Raw genomic sequence first — 14,049 nt, 5'->3', positions numbered from 1 at the left:
TGATTTCCACACAATTACAAAATCCTGATTCTGCCCTTTAATTGCTAGGTGTCTTTTGAGGGGCAAGTCACTTAATTTCTGAGTTTCCAAATCTTCATCAAAATAATAGGCATCCTCTTCTTTTCCATATATAGTCATTGGGTTCAGCAATGTGGGAGATGTGTCAGCACTTGGAAAATAATCCATAAATGTTAGTTTCTTCCCTCCAACCTGACTCATAATCTCTTGTCACAACAAACCTATGTCGAACACCTACTGTATGTTCAGAACAATCCTAAGCCATGGGGACACAAATCTTAATAAGGCCTACTCCTTTCCCAAAAGAAGCTCACAATCTTATAACAGAAGCACCTAGTTTTGAGAAGTGTTTCTAATTTCTATCCTTTCTGCCATCCAAGGATAATAACCACCTATGTTCATTTTTCAGCTAGCAAACCATGCATACTTAGGTTAACATTTGTTATATTATTTGACAAACATGTATTAACTTTCCTTAGATCTCATTATGGTTGATATTCTCCAAGTACAAAGTTTGACTTATTATACACATATTCCTAGAAACTTGCATTGGTGGTCACATGGCACCAACATCAATGAATCAGAGAAGGAATATTCCCTATAAGAAGGAATAAATCAATTCCTGTGTCCTCTGAATTATATAGTTTTCAACATAATGTTTATTGTATAGCAGGTTCTCAAAAATGTTCCTTTTTACTTCTTTTATTGTTTTTTTTCAATTATCACTCTTCTGTTACAGGCTGAAGAGATTTAACCTGAAGTCATTAAAAGTCCCCAAGTATTCAAAATTGTTTCTTTGGAAATAAAAGCCATTTTTTTCTATATCTGCTACCTGGGCATTTTCTTACTGGATTTTGCTAAATTTTAAGGTTGTAGCACTCAGTTAATGGCAACTTTAAGAAACTATGCATGTGTATTGCCCTAAAAATAGTGAAAAATAAATGCAAAAACAAAGAAACTGTACTGGATATTATGTGTAGTAGGAAGAATAATGAACTCCCCACAAATATCTATACCCTAGTCCAAGAAACCTGTGGATATGTTACCATACACAGGAAAAAAAAGACTTTGCAGATGGGCTTAAGGTTAAGCACTTTGAGGTGGGAGAGAATCCTGGATTATCCAGGTGGACCCAATCTAATCACATAAACCATTGAAAGGGGAGAATGTTTCCCAGGTGTGGTCAGAAAAAAGAGATGCAACGATGGAAGCAGGGATAGAGAGATGCTGCCTCCATGAAGGGAGGGGTCACAAGCCAAGGAATGAGGGAAGCCTTTAGAAGCTGGAAAAGGCAAGAAAACTCCCCACAGAGCCTCCTGAAAGGAATGTAACTCCACCAAGACCTTGATTTTAGCCCCGTGGCACTGATGTGGGATTCTGACCTGCAGAATTATAGGTAATAAATTTGTCCTGTTTGAAACCACTAAGCATACGAAAATGTTTTATGGCAACAATAGAAAACTAATATAGCATATGAGACTCAATTTCCAGTTAACTGATTCTCTCCATACGTGCAAATGAAATTTGAGTCTCAGCAAAATTACAATTTCAATGTGAAATATTTTAGGTTTATAGATTAATGATTAGAACTCTAATATTGAATGGAGGCCATTGATTTATTGTATTTAATAAATAACTATTGAGATAATTTATATAAATTCTTAAGTTAATATGTAACTGGGATTGGTCCATTTATACCAGGTTTCCTTGGCTGTAGTGTCACATTTATCAGACTGTTTGATAGAAAGGGCTTTAAAAGACTTAATTTGATTAAAATAACATCACTAAAAGTAACTTAAACTATAAGAAAATATAAGTATATTATATTTAAAAGATAATTTAAAATGTATAATTGAATACAGATTAAATTAATTTTTAATTCAGGCTTATTCTCTTTTCCATTTGAAATTGCATTAAGGCCAAAATATAGCTTACCACCATAAATCATAAAAAAGTTTTGGTTCTCCAACTTTGAAAAACCTTTTGCAAGGTAACACCTGCATTAACAGAAAATTTCATTTCTCTTTATAACGTAAAGAATATGAAATTGTCTTCTGGCAGATTGATATTTGCTGTTCTGACTTCACTATTGTCTAGGAGTTTTGCATAGTTCATAAGGGACAAGATTCTGAGTGCTAATTCAAATTTTACTGTACTGATTTTTTTCCCAAAGAGAAGAAAAAGAAAAGATATACAATATAAGACATATGGCATTATTACACCTGCTTCCGTTTCCATGTTTTTATCTTTCCCACTTCCCCACCATGGATTTACTCATAGTCCTAACCAAAACATCAGTTTTAACATATTGTCTGAGTCAATATGATTAAGGATATATTTATGCTTAAATGAATGTGCTATTGGACAACTAAAGTGTGAGCCAAGTGCTTAATAAACATCATATTCAATTTATATGTACGTTAAGAGAAGTAATTTTTAACTCAAATGGAAAATGAATTAAATAAAAGCTTATTTATAAATGATTAATACAGTTCGGTGTGTAGTTTGCCAGACAATTTCATTCACTCGTTCATGTATCTATTCATTTATCTGGTAAACAATGAATGCTTTTTTATTAGAGGATAAACGTCTGGGATACATGGATGAATATGGCGTCACTAACTCAGAGCTCAACATCTAGCATAAGAAAGAACATCAAAAAGCAACATCCATCACCACTACCACCACAACAAATCAACTCCACCATTACTGCCTAGTGTTCATATTCTCACATGCGTTCAGGGGCAGGGACTGAAAATACTTATCAGTGGAGATAAATGTCAGTCCTTTTCAAAAATTTTAAGATTTTTGTATGAAATCATATAAAACAGAAACTAAAATAATCCAACACAATATGACAATGTGGAAAAAATAGTTTAAAATTTGAAATTCTTTATTAAATTCTTTATTAAAAATTCTAGAGAATAATTTTGCTAAATATCCAACACAACCATAGCATCTAATAATTGAAATATGGAGTGTTGCTAAGAGATAAAAGTTAGAACATTCTTAGTACATTCTATGGTGGTTCTGAAGTCAGTTGAAATAAGATTATTCAGTTTGGGACACTACTTTTGAAGTGAATATTGATAAACTGGGATTCTTGCTGTAGAATGCAGGCAATACATTAAGAGATCTTAAAAAAATTATTTCGCAGAAAAATGATTGAAAGAACTGGGTAGAGTTAGCATTGAATATTTAAGAGAGGCCAAATAACTCTCTTCAAAATTTTGGGAAACTGTCATTTGAATGATGGAATCCGCTTAATCTATATTTTATCAGAGACAAAAGTAAGAAGAGAGGGCATAATCAATAAGGAGATTCATCTCCTTACTTTTTTTTTTCTTAAAGAATTTCTAACTGTTAAAGCTACTTTACAAATGAATGGGAGACAGCCGAAAGTAGTCAGCTCCATCCTGAAATGGTCCACACAGGGGCTGGATGCTTTTTCATGGCAATGACATTACACGAGAAAATGATCATCTGCTCTTAAATTGAACTTGAGGAAAACAGATTCCTTTCGTCACTAAAAGGCTATTCTTTTGTCTCCGGTTAGTTCCTATAGATAAATATTATTTTGCCTAAATTTATTATACCTTTCTATACAGACATTCATTCCAACACAATGAATGAGGGAGTGGTATTGCGTAAGTATCAGGTATTTCAGGGAATTAATAGGTCATATTTTTGCTCAGCAGAATCACTACCTTGCCCATCTATTTCTTATGCTTTGAACAAAGAAATACAATTATTTTCTTTAAGAACTTTTTTCTACTTAATTTTTCTACCCAAAAGAATGCCGAGATAGAGAAAACTGAGAAAATGTTCAAGATAAAGCCTGAACTGAACCAGGGACACTTAAGGAGCTTAAACACCTCTCTGATCCTTGACATTTTATTCAAGCAGAAAAAGGTTTTCATCTTCAGTTTGTGATTTTTTAATCTTTATTATACCATCATGACAGCTCATTCATTGTAAGGAATACTTCTGGAAAGGTCCCTTGAAGCTATATTAATAATGATATTAATAATCCTTTCCATAACAAGATGAGCTACTCTATTTGCACAAAGGGTGCATGGCCATTAAATTAGCCCCTTTTCCCTCCTCCCCCTCCCTGCCCCGTAACGCCTCCGAAAGGCAAAGTCTAGAGCGTGATCAGTGCAATCTGCCAGAATCGAGAAATATATGAGAACAGTCATACCCTTTGTGGTTTTGATAATGTCGTTTTTCTTGGTAAATATGAATAAAAATATTTATTTCACATTTTTCTAACTATAGTGCTAGTCATAGTTTAGGTAACAATTTATTGAATTTTCTGTGAGAAAAATGTCTATATTTTCATCAATAGAATGAATGAATATAACTTAATGAATAAATATTACTAAAAAGTTAATGAACATTATAATACCAACAAGTGTCCTGGGAGTCTTACTCCCAGAACAAAAAGTCTCTAATTTTTACTAGTTGCTGATGGACCCTGCCTTCATGTTTCTAAATAACATACTTCTATTTCTTTTTTTTAAATTTAGAAATTTTACACCTTATTTATTGCCATGATATTATGGTAAATGAGGATCATCATTGTTTCAACCCCTCATTTCCTTGTCCCTCGATTCCATAGGTAATTACTCTCCAATTTTAACTAGATTATTAGTATGTGTTTGCATTATTACTATATAAATATTGTACACTACTCAGCAAAATGCTATATTTCTTACTCCCAGCAGTGTCTCTGTTCTCTTCACATTTATTTCGTTGTGGTAGTTGTTTTCTTGTTTCTTTCTGGTTGGAGAATTTTCTGAAATACTGGCAATATTTGGGGCAATTTAATTTACTTCATATTTAAAAGTCAGAATTAAAGCTTGATTGAAAGTTTGCCTTCAGAGGACAAAGCCCAGGTACTTTCAGGGTAAGGTGAGGTGACCGAGCGAGGGAGGTTTTTTTGTCAAGCAGCCACCAAAAGCATTTGAATCCTGTCCTTTGTGATTCCAGCCATCTTCCGTCTGGAGGCCAGACTCTGGGTTGCTGTCATTCAGTATAAAAAAGCCATCGTGACTGATTAGTCTTACTGTTCATTACATAGAATTTTACATGTCAGTGGAACGGCCAGCAGGACTTTTTGTGTCAAGTTGTGAGCCTGTTTGCGGTTACGTGGAGGCTCGTTGGCTCACTTCAGTCACGTGGATTGCTGCCTATAAGTTAGTTACATTATTGCATCGATCTTCTCTCATCTGAATTTTTTTGTAATTACCTGTTTACTCTGTTTTATATTTCTATTTTTACTTGTGAACTAATGTCTTCAACTTTATTTTCACTTCAGTGAAGTTTCAAGAGGGAAAAGAATATATATAGCTAAATTGCCATCATTAATTGGAAGTCAGATTCCTTTTCAACCCTAAAATCTAATGTTTCACAAGGACACAAGCCAAATCAGGAGGAGCCAAGGGACTACTCACCAGATACCTGCCCCTAAATAACCACAACTGTGGATTTAATCACTAATTTTCTCCACTCAAAGGAACCTTTGCTTAACTAGCTATTATGTTTGTAATTTAATAAATATTTATTCTCTCATGTTCATTTCTTTTCATTTTTGTTACTTTTTCCTCTCCAATTTTATTTTATTTTTTCTTTGCATTTAAATTTTTTATTGTGGTAAGAACACTTACTTGAGATCTACCCTGTTAACAAAATTTTAAAAGCACAATACAGTATTGTGAAGTACAGACACAATGTTGTATAGCAGATCTCTAGAACTTATTCATCGTAAATAACAAATTTATACCTGTTGAGCACCAACCCCACCATTTTCCCCTCTTCCCAGCACTTGGCAACCATCATTCTACTCTCTGTTTCTATGAGCTTGACTTTTTTTGGTAAATCAGGAAAATGGAATCACACAGTATTTGTCCTTCTGTGATGGGATTATCTCACTTATCATAATATCCCCCAGGTTCATCCATTATGTTGCATATGAAATATTTCCTTCTTTTTTAAGGCTGCATAGTGTTCTATAGTACTTATACACCACATTTTCTTTATCCATTCACCCCTCTATGGACATATCGTTTGTTTCCATACCTTCGCTATTGTGAATGATGCCGTAGTGAACACGGGATTGCAGTTGTAACTTCAAGATCCTGATTTTGATTCTTTTGGATATGTACCCAGAAGTCAGATTGCTGGATCACATTGTAGTTCTATTTTTAGTTTATTTAGGAACCTCCCATACTGTTTTCCGTAGCAGCTACACCAATTTACATTTAACCAAAATTGTACAATTGTTCCAACTTCTCCACATCCTTGCCGACACTTATTTTATTTTATTTCGATAATAGCTATCCTAACAGGTATGAGGCAAGATCTCGCGTTTTTTGTTTTCTGGGTTTTTTTGAGGAAGATTTGTCCTGAGCTAACATCTGTGCCTATCTTCTTCTATTTTATATGTAGGACGCCTGCCACAGCATGGCTTGATAAGCAGTGCAGAGGTCCACACCTGGGATCCCAACCGGTGAACCCCAAGCCACCAAAGCAGAGCACAAGAACTTAACTGCTATGCCACCAGGCCAGCTCCTCGTGGTTCTGATTCATATTTCCTTCATGATTATGACATTGAGCATACTTTCATGTACTTTTGCTTAATTGTATGTCTTATTTGGAGAAAGTGTCTATTTAATTCCTTTGCCCATATTTTCATTTGTTTTTTGTTTGTTTGTTTGCTATTGAGTTATTGGAGTTCCTTATATATTTTGGAAATTAGCCCTTATCAGGTATGTGGTTTATAAATATTTTTTCCCATTTCATAGACTTTTAACTCTGCTGATTCTTTTCTTTGTTGTGTGGAAGATTTGTAGTTTGATATAGTCTTATTTGTCTACTTTTGCTTTTGTAGCTTTTGCTTTTGGTGTCACATCCAAGACATCATTGCTAAGATCAATGTCATGGAGATTTTTTCCTATTTCTTCTTCTAGGCGTTTCATAGTTTCAGGTCTTATGTTTAGATCTTTAACCCATTGTGAGTTTATTTTTGTGTTCAGAGTAAGACAAGGATCCCAATTTCATTTGTTTGTATGTAGATATTCAGTTGTCCCAACACCATTTGTTGAAGAGGCCATCCTTTCCCCATCGTGTATTCTTGTCACCTTTGTTGACCATCAGTTGGCCATATGTGCATGGGTTTATTTCTAGGTTCTCTACTTTGTTCCATTGGTCTTTGTCTGTTTTTAGACCAGTACAATACTGTTTTAATTACTGTAGATTTGTAACATATTTTGAAATCAGGAAATGTGATGCCTCCATCTTTATTCTTTGTCTGGTTTGCTTTGGCTATTCAGGGTGTTTTTTGGTTCAATATGAATTTTAGAATTATTTTTCTATTTCTGTAAAAACTGTGTTTGGTATTTTTGTAGATATGCATTGAATCTGTAGATTACTTTGCAGACTATGGACATTTTAACAATGTTGTCTTCCAATCCATCTATTTACTTCTATCTTCTCTAATTTTTTTCATCAATGTTTTGTAGTTTTCAGTGTATATTTTTCACCTCCTTGGTTAATTTCATTCCTAAGTATTTTAATCTTTTTGGTGCTATTATAAATGGGAAAGTTTTCCTAATTTCCTTTTCAGATAGCTCATTTTTAGTGTATAGAATAACAACCGATGTTTGTATGTTGATTTTGTATCCTGAAAATTTACTAAATGTTTATCAGTTCTAACATTTTGTGTGCATGTCGATTCTTTAGGTTTTTCCATATAAGATTATGTCATTTGCAAAAAGGGACAACTTTTACTTCTTCTTTTCTGATTTGGATGCCTTTTATTTCTTTCTTTTGCCAAAGTGCTCTGGCTAGGACTTCCAGTAATACGTTGGTTAGAAGTGGCGAGAGTGAGCAGTCTTGGCTTGTTCCTGATCATGGAGGAAAAGCTTTCAGTTTTTCACCATTAAGTACAAAGTTTGCTGAGAGCTTTTCACATATTGCCTTTATTATGTCGAGGTAAATTCCTTCTGTACTTACTTTATTGAAAATTTTTATTATGAAAAAGTGTTGAATTTTACCAAATGCTTTTTCTGCTTCTATTGAACTGATTCATCTCTTTTCTGTGCATATAACATGTCCCCATTTAACCTCCTGCCTTGCTTCATATAAATTTAGACACTTGGGCCAGCCCAGTGGCCTAGTGGTTAAGTTTGTGCACTCCTCTTTGGTGGCCTAGGGTTCACAGGTTTGGATCCCAGGTGCAGATCTAGCACCACTCATCAAGCCACACTGTGGCAGCATCCCACATAAAATAGAGGAAGATTGGTACAGATGTTAGCTCAGGGCCTATTTTCCTCACACACACACACACACACAAAGATAAATTTAGACACTAGTACTCAGCGCCTTAAGGAATATTTCTGTAAGTACAACTTATAAAACTGTATCATGAAGAACATATCTTAGATTTGGAAGGCCAATATCACTTTCCAGATAATTCAGTTTTTTATTGCTCATGACTGCCAGACTATCATGCAAGGATGGATAATCAGATCTTTGAAGAGAAATTCCTATACAATATACACTATGAACACTATGAATCAATCACTTGACTCCTAGAAGCCAATTTCATAGACTTCTACATAGCCTCTCCCCTACACTGCAACTATATTCTTGACCTCCATTAAAACCCCACAACACTAGATACTATCCTGCTGTTGGCAACTGGTAAATAGATTAATTCCAGGTCACCTAAGTGAATCTGTTAGATTTCTTCTGGTTGTCCAAATATTGCCACAAAGTCCCACTGGGAAGTATTACTTTTGAGAAATAGTTATTCAAGAAGGGCATCAAATTTGGCATTCTCCTTATCATATTGGTACCACCTTTCTCAACTCCTACCATGTCATCAATTTCCAGTCTCTTGTTAAGAGTCAAATTTGAAACTTGGTGCTGCAGTTCTTTAGTTCCTCCTGTCTATTCAATTCCACAGTTTTCTAAACTAGTATAATCAGCTTCGCATTTCATTTTATCCTTAAATTTTTTATTATCCATAAGTTTAAAAATAAATTTAAAGAAACAGAATAAAATCTCAAAAATATATGTCCAATATGAATTTTAATTTCCCTTACCATTTGCTAAATTTTGTGTATTTGACACCAACTATCATAACCAAATAGCTAAGTGGCATTCATAACTGTATACAAATAGTTATTCACCAGAATTCATAATTGCTAAAAATTTTTTAAAAGGAAATTTGCAGTATATTTGGTAAAGTAGTTTAAAAAGCTTAAGCAAAATGTCAAAATTGAGTTTTTTATAAAATTAATGATGTTCTTCTAGTGATCTATATGCATACCATATGGCAATTTAAATATGTGATATTGACTCATATAATATGTAAACAATATTCATATAGTGCAAATGAAGTGACAAAGAATAAATGATATAATTGATTAAACTACCAAACTGGATTTCAATATGCAAACACTTATTTGAAGGAATTTTAACAATTCAAACTATTATTTTTCTATCTTAGCCTATAAAAACAGGATAATAAAGAAATGAATAATATAACTTATTTACCAAAAAATATTGAAGAAAACCTCTGATGATATCAGACTAGCCAGTGGATGAGTCATCACAAGTTATGTGAACAAAATGAACTTCTTTTACTATACTGCCTCATACATTTATTGAAATTGAAGCAGTAGCAAATTATTATAAAATATTAATTTGTGATAGCTTCAGCATATTTAAAGATAGAATTTAAAGTCACAGACAATGAAGAGTCCCAGTAATGAGTAGAATTTATATTCTGAGGAATAAACTGTATATGGAGAATAATATTCACAACTGCTCTAGACCATTGCCTTTCTTGGATGATCATTCTTCCAGACAGAGTACCTGGTTTCACAAAGTCTTCTTGAAAGCCTTGCACGTAGTTGACCCTTCTGTAAGTCTATCATTCTGCTGCTCTGAGCTGTGTGCTAACCAGTAATGGCAACTGGAGATCTGATTGCGTGACAAATGACTGTATAATGTAAAAGTTGCCAAGCAGTAGAAGAGAGAGGCAATCAAAAATAGAGTGAAATTAAAAACTCTATACACACTTCTGGGTAAAGAAAACTACCTGACCATAAAACAACCAGACCAAGACAAAAAAATCTGCATTTCCTTAAAAATATTATCTCGAAAATTACATCATTTTCTTGTCTTTATTCTATTTTGAGGACAAGCTGGATGAATTTATGACTCTATAACTTAACTTTCTCTGGATGAAAGAGTGATATTATGAATCCTGATGACTGACCCTTATTTAATTTGATTTGATTCAGTTCAACAAATATTCACTGAATGCTAAGTGCAAGGCATGAGACTAGTCATTTTGAGATGTACTCTGGTGAATAAGATATACCCTGATGAATAGGAGATATTATTTCCTCCACTAGAGGAGGTGACATACACTTATTTATATGACAATATGCAATGCAATTTATGCTGAAAAGGAAACAGAGTTTGGAGAATGTGGAAATATGCATGCCGGGTATACATCAATATAAAGGGAAAGACTTTATAGACATACTATTTACCTGGATGAGAGCAGCATCAAGGAATTAGAATATTGACCATGACATTACCAGAAGAACTTTTCTAACCTATGACATTATGAAGATAGTAAAAAGTAAACAAGTGAAAAATTGGAAACGACTAGTTGCATTGTGTCAGAGCTCTGATATTAGTTTGGAGTTTTCCTATTTTCCAATTTTAACTAAACTGGTGTATAGTTTAGACAATCGTGCTGTTACCATGGGCACTTGTACAAGTTGTCATGGGAACAATTTGAAGTTGTTGAAGTTGATGCTTCCCCCTACTTTAAAGAGTAAAAACAAAAAGTTTAAGAATGATATAGAGGGTAATTTCTGACCTCAGCATCAAATAGGAGTTATTCAGGGAACGACAAAGGAAAGCAGCAGATGGAACTTAGTCAGAAATCAGAAACAAACAAAATCGTAAAATTTCCTTTAAATTACAATGTTATGCTGGATGAGGTAAAAGCATAAAGATCCTTCTAAGGCTTTTTAAGGAGTATGAATAAACATTTTCTCAAGGAGGGGGTATTTTAAGTGGGAGAAAATAAATGATGAGATTATTCTTCAGAAAGAAACATCTGCATTTGCCTAATACTATAATATAGCTCAAGGAATATCATTATACAGAGGCATATTTAGCAATATCGTGAATAAAATATTGTCCTAGTTTATTGATATTGAGTTTTGTATACTGACTATAATAGTTATGGTCCTAAAACCCTCAGATTGATAGCATATAGTTGTGATCATAGACCAGTAGGAAGCATATTAGTATTACATCTAAGGGCTTCCTAATTTCTATAAATCTTGTATTTCACTATGTCTCCTATAAGGATTTGAACTTTGAGGGAAACCACTAAAAAGCTTAAACAAATAGATATTTATATTTTATAGTCTTTCCTCAGTGTGAAACAACAAATGGAGAATTACTTATGCCTTTCTACAAAGTTTTTCTTGAGATTTCCCCAAAGGTAACAATGATGTTTCTCTTATCTTCTCTCTCCAAAGAAGTGGGCTGGCTCAATTTGGGATTTTCTTCTTTCTTATTCTTAGATGGCTGTTTTATCCTACATCAATTCATCTTTTCTAAGTTGTGATTATCTTCCACATTCTTTCTTTGCAAGTTGAAGTTTCAAGGAAAAGTTTGCTCTCCGATTTTAGTAAACCTGCTTAGCCACCACACCACTTTGGCTATTTTATTATAATGATGGTAAGTTAGATCATTTCATACCCAAATATGTTGATGTTTCCATATATCACATACACTTCAATTTAAACTGCCTGATTTTTTTGTCCACCTATATTTAGGGCATATATGACAAAGTCACAGTGAGATCACTGCCACTGCTAAATGCTGTTCCTTTCTAAAGACTGATGTATAGACTTCACTCTATATTTAAAAGTGAGTACATAAGCTCAAATTCTGCAAATTATTGAGTTTTCAGATACCCCTGATGTAACGTTTTTCATTCCTTCATGTGACGGTTAAAAAGAAATAGGCACAAAGCCTTTGATTCTTCTCTTTGAGAGGTGGGGTCTAGACCTCCTTTTCTTGAGTCTGGGCGGACTTGTGATTCTGAGACCCTTAGAGAACTGTAGAAATTACGGTATGAAAGTTCAAAGGCTTGGTAACAAAAGGCAAAGGAGTTTTCTCTTTGTTCACTGGAAAACTTGCTGGAGCCCTAAGCTGACCTATAGGAGAAGCCATCATACTGTAAGGCAGGCCCAAACCACATGGTGAGACATCATGTAGGCACACCTGCTAAGGGCCCCAGATCAGCTCATGGCTGATGGTCAGCGCCAACTGTCAGCCAAGTGAGTGAGCCATTGTGTGGATTTTACCCAGCTGAGCCTTCACATCACTGCAGCTTCCACTAAGATTTGATCATAACTTCATGGAAGATCTCAAGCAAGAACTAACAGCTGAGCTCTTTCCAAATTGCTGACCTACAACATTGTGAGCAAGAAAAAATGGTTAAGTTGCTAAGTTTTCCAGTATTTGTTACACAGAAGCAGTTACGGTAATACCCCACCCTCCTTCATCATGTAGCGTTATGGATTTGCAATTTACTACTAAAAATCCAATTTATAGGAATAAAGAGTATTAAACCAAAATATTAAATCCTGGTGTTTGTAAAAATAAGTAATACCTATGTGTATACCATGAATAAAAAATGCAGTTAATTATTTGCACTTAAAAATAATATTATTATAATTGAATATGCAAACATAACGTTTAAAAGAACATTTATATAATCATTGCTTTTATCCACACATCACTAAATAATTTGACTGTCTTCCACTAAAATGACTATTTATATATTACATAGGCTTACTCTATTAATAAGTTAATTATTAGTCTATGGTTATGATTAGGCTTTATAAATTTGCCTGTACTGTTTTAGTGCCATTCAATGTGGATTGCTTTTCAAATTTATTTTAAGAACTATTAGCTGAGCAACAGATTTGTATATGCCCTTATTGTATAGATATAGGCTACCTATTCATTTATTATGAAAGTGACTGAGATACTGGAGATTGAAAAAGAAGTGTTTACTCTGACACGAAAACACAAGTTGAGTTCAGGCTCTCTTGGGAAGGTACCTCAGCACAGGAAACAGCTCTGGGGAAGACCCTTCCCACCCTCCCCCGTGGGGCTGAGAGACTTGTGAAGGGCTCTGTGTTCCTTGCTTTTCTGCACATCCAAAGGGTTTGCAAAATGTGGAGTCTGGACTACAGGACAGTTGGCTTTAGGCTTCAACTGAATGAATGAAAATTTATCAGGCAGGGTAATTTTCAAGAGGTCTTGATAAAACCAGAGGTTTTTAAAAATAAATAATATCACAAATTAATGGATTATTTTTGTAGAGAGATTCATTAGCTTCTATGGAGAAGGAGCAAAGCGTATCTAAGAATTTCATGATTTATAAATGTATGTTAGCAATACTTAGCAGTAGTTCCAATCAAGATTGTGAGACGGAGACGGCTGTAGAACCACTCCTTACAGTTTATAAAGTTTTGTGTTCTTCTTAGTGATTTAAAGAACTGCTTGCAGAAAGGGCATGAGAAAGACAACATGGCACTGAAACACGCGTTCTGCTTTAATTTACCCTTGAGTGCTAAGACGCTCCTTGCTGTTCTGACACTGGAGAGTAGCTCAAGTTATTTGTTGTCACTGACATGTCAAGGACTTGACACAGTGATGGGAAAACGGTTTCAAAGTAAATAAGCTCATTCAAAAAACAAGTGTCTAAAAAGAAAGAGCTGCTATCTATATCAAAACAGTGAAAAATAAATTCTATTCAACAAAATTATCTTGTCATTATTTTCATTAGTAAATATCAAAGAGTTTTTAAAATTAACATTGTGAAAGGGTTTTTTTCCTCCTATTCTTGTCCTTAGTCTTCGGGTTGTCTTCCTCATAGACAGTTATTTCTTGTGCATCCCCTTTCTTGTTTAT

The 14,049-nt window shown here is 34.1% G+C and overlaps 1 long non-coding RNA gene across 1 annotated transcript in view; it reads left to right on the top strand.

Moving 5' to 3' along the window:
* Nucleotides 1-14,049, top strand: part of LOC138918467 (uncharacterized) — a 115,155-nt gene that overhangs the window by 77,726 nt on the left and 23,380 nt on the right. The window contains exons 3-4 of the long non-coding RNA XR_011427870.1: nt 11,643-11,799; nt 11,898-11,991. This is a non-coding gene — a long non-coding RNA (uncharacterized lncRNA). The remainder of the gene's footprint in view (nt 1-11,642; nt 11,800-11,897; nt 11,992-14,049) is intronic.

Source organism: Equus caballus, chromosome 17, assembly GCF_041296265.1.
Source record: "Equus caballus isolate H_3958 breed thoroughbred chromosome 17, TB-T2T, whole genome shotgun sequence".
In the NCBI taxonomy this organism is placed as follows: domain Eukaryota; kingdom Metazoa; phylum Chordata; class Mammalia; order Perissodactyla; family Equidae; genus Equus; species Equus caballus.
This window is presented reverse-complemented; position numbering and strand designations above follow the sequence as displayed.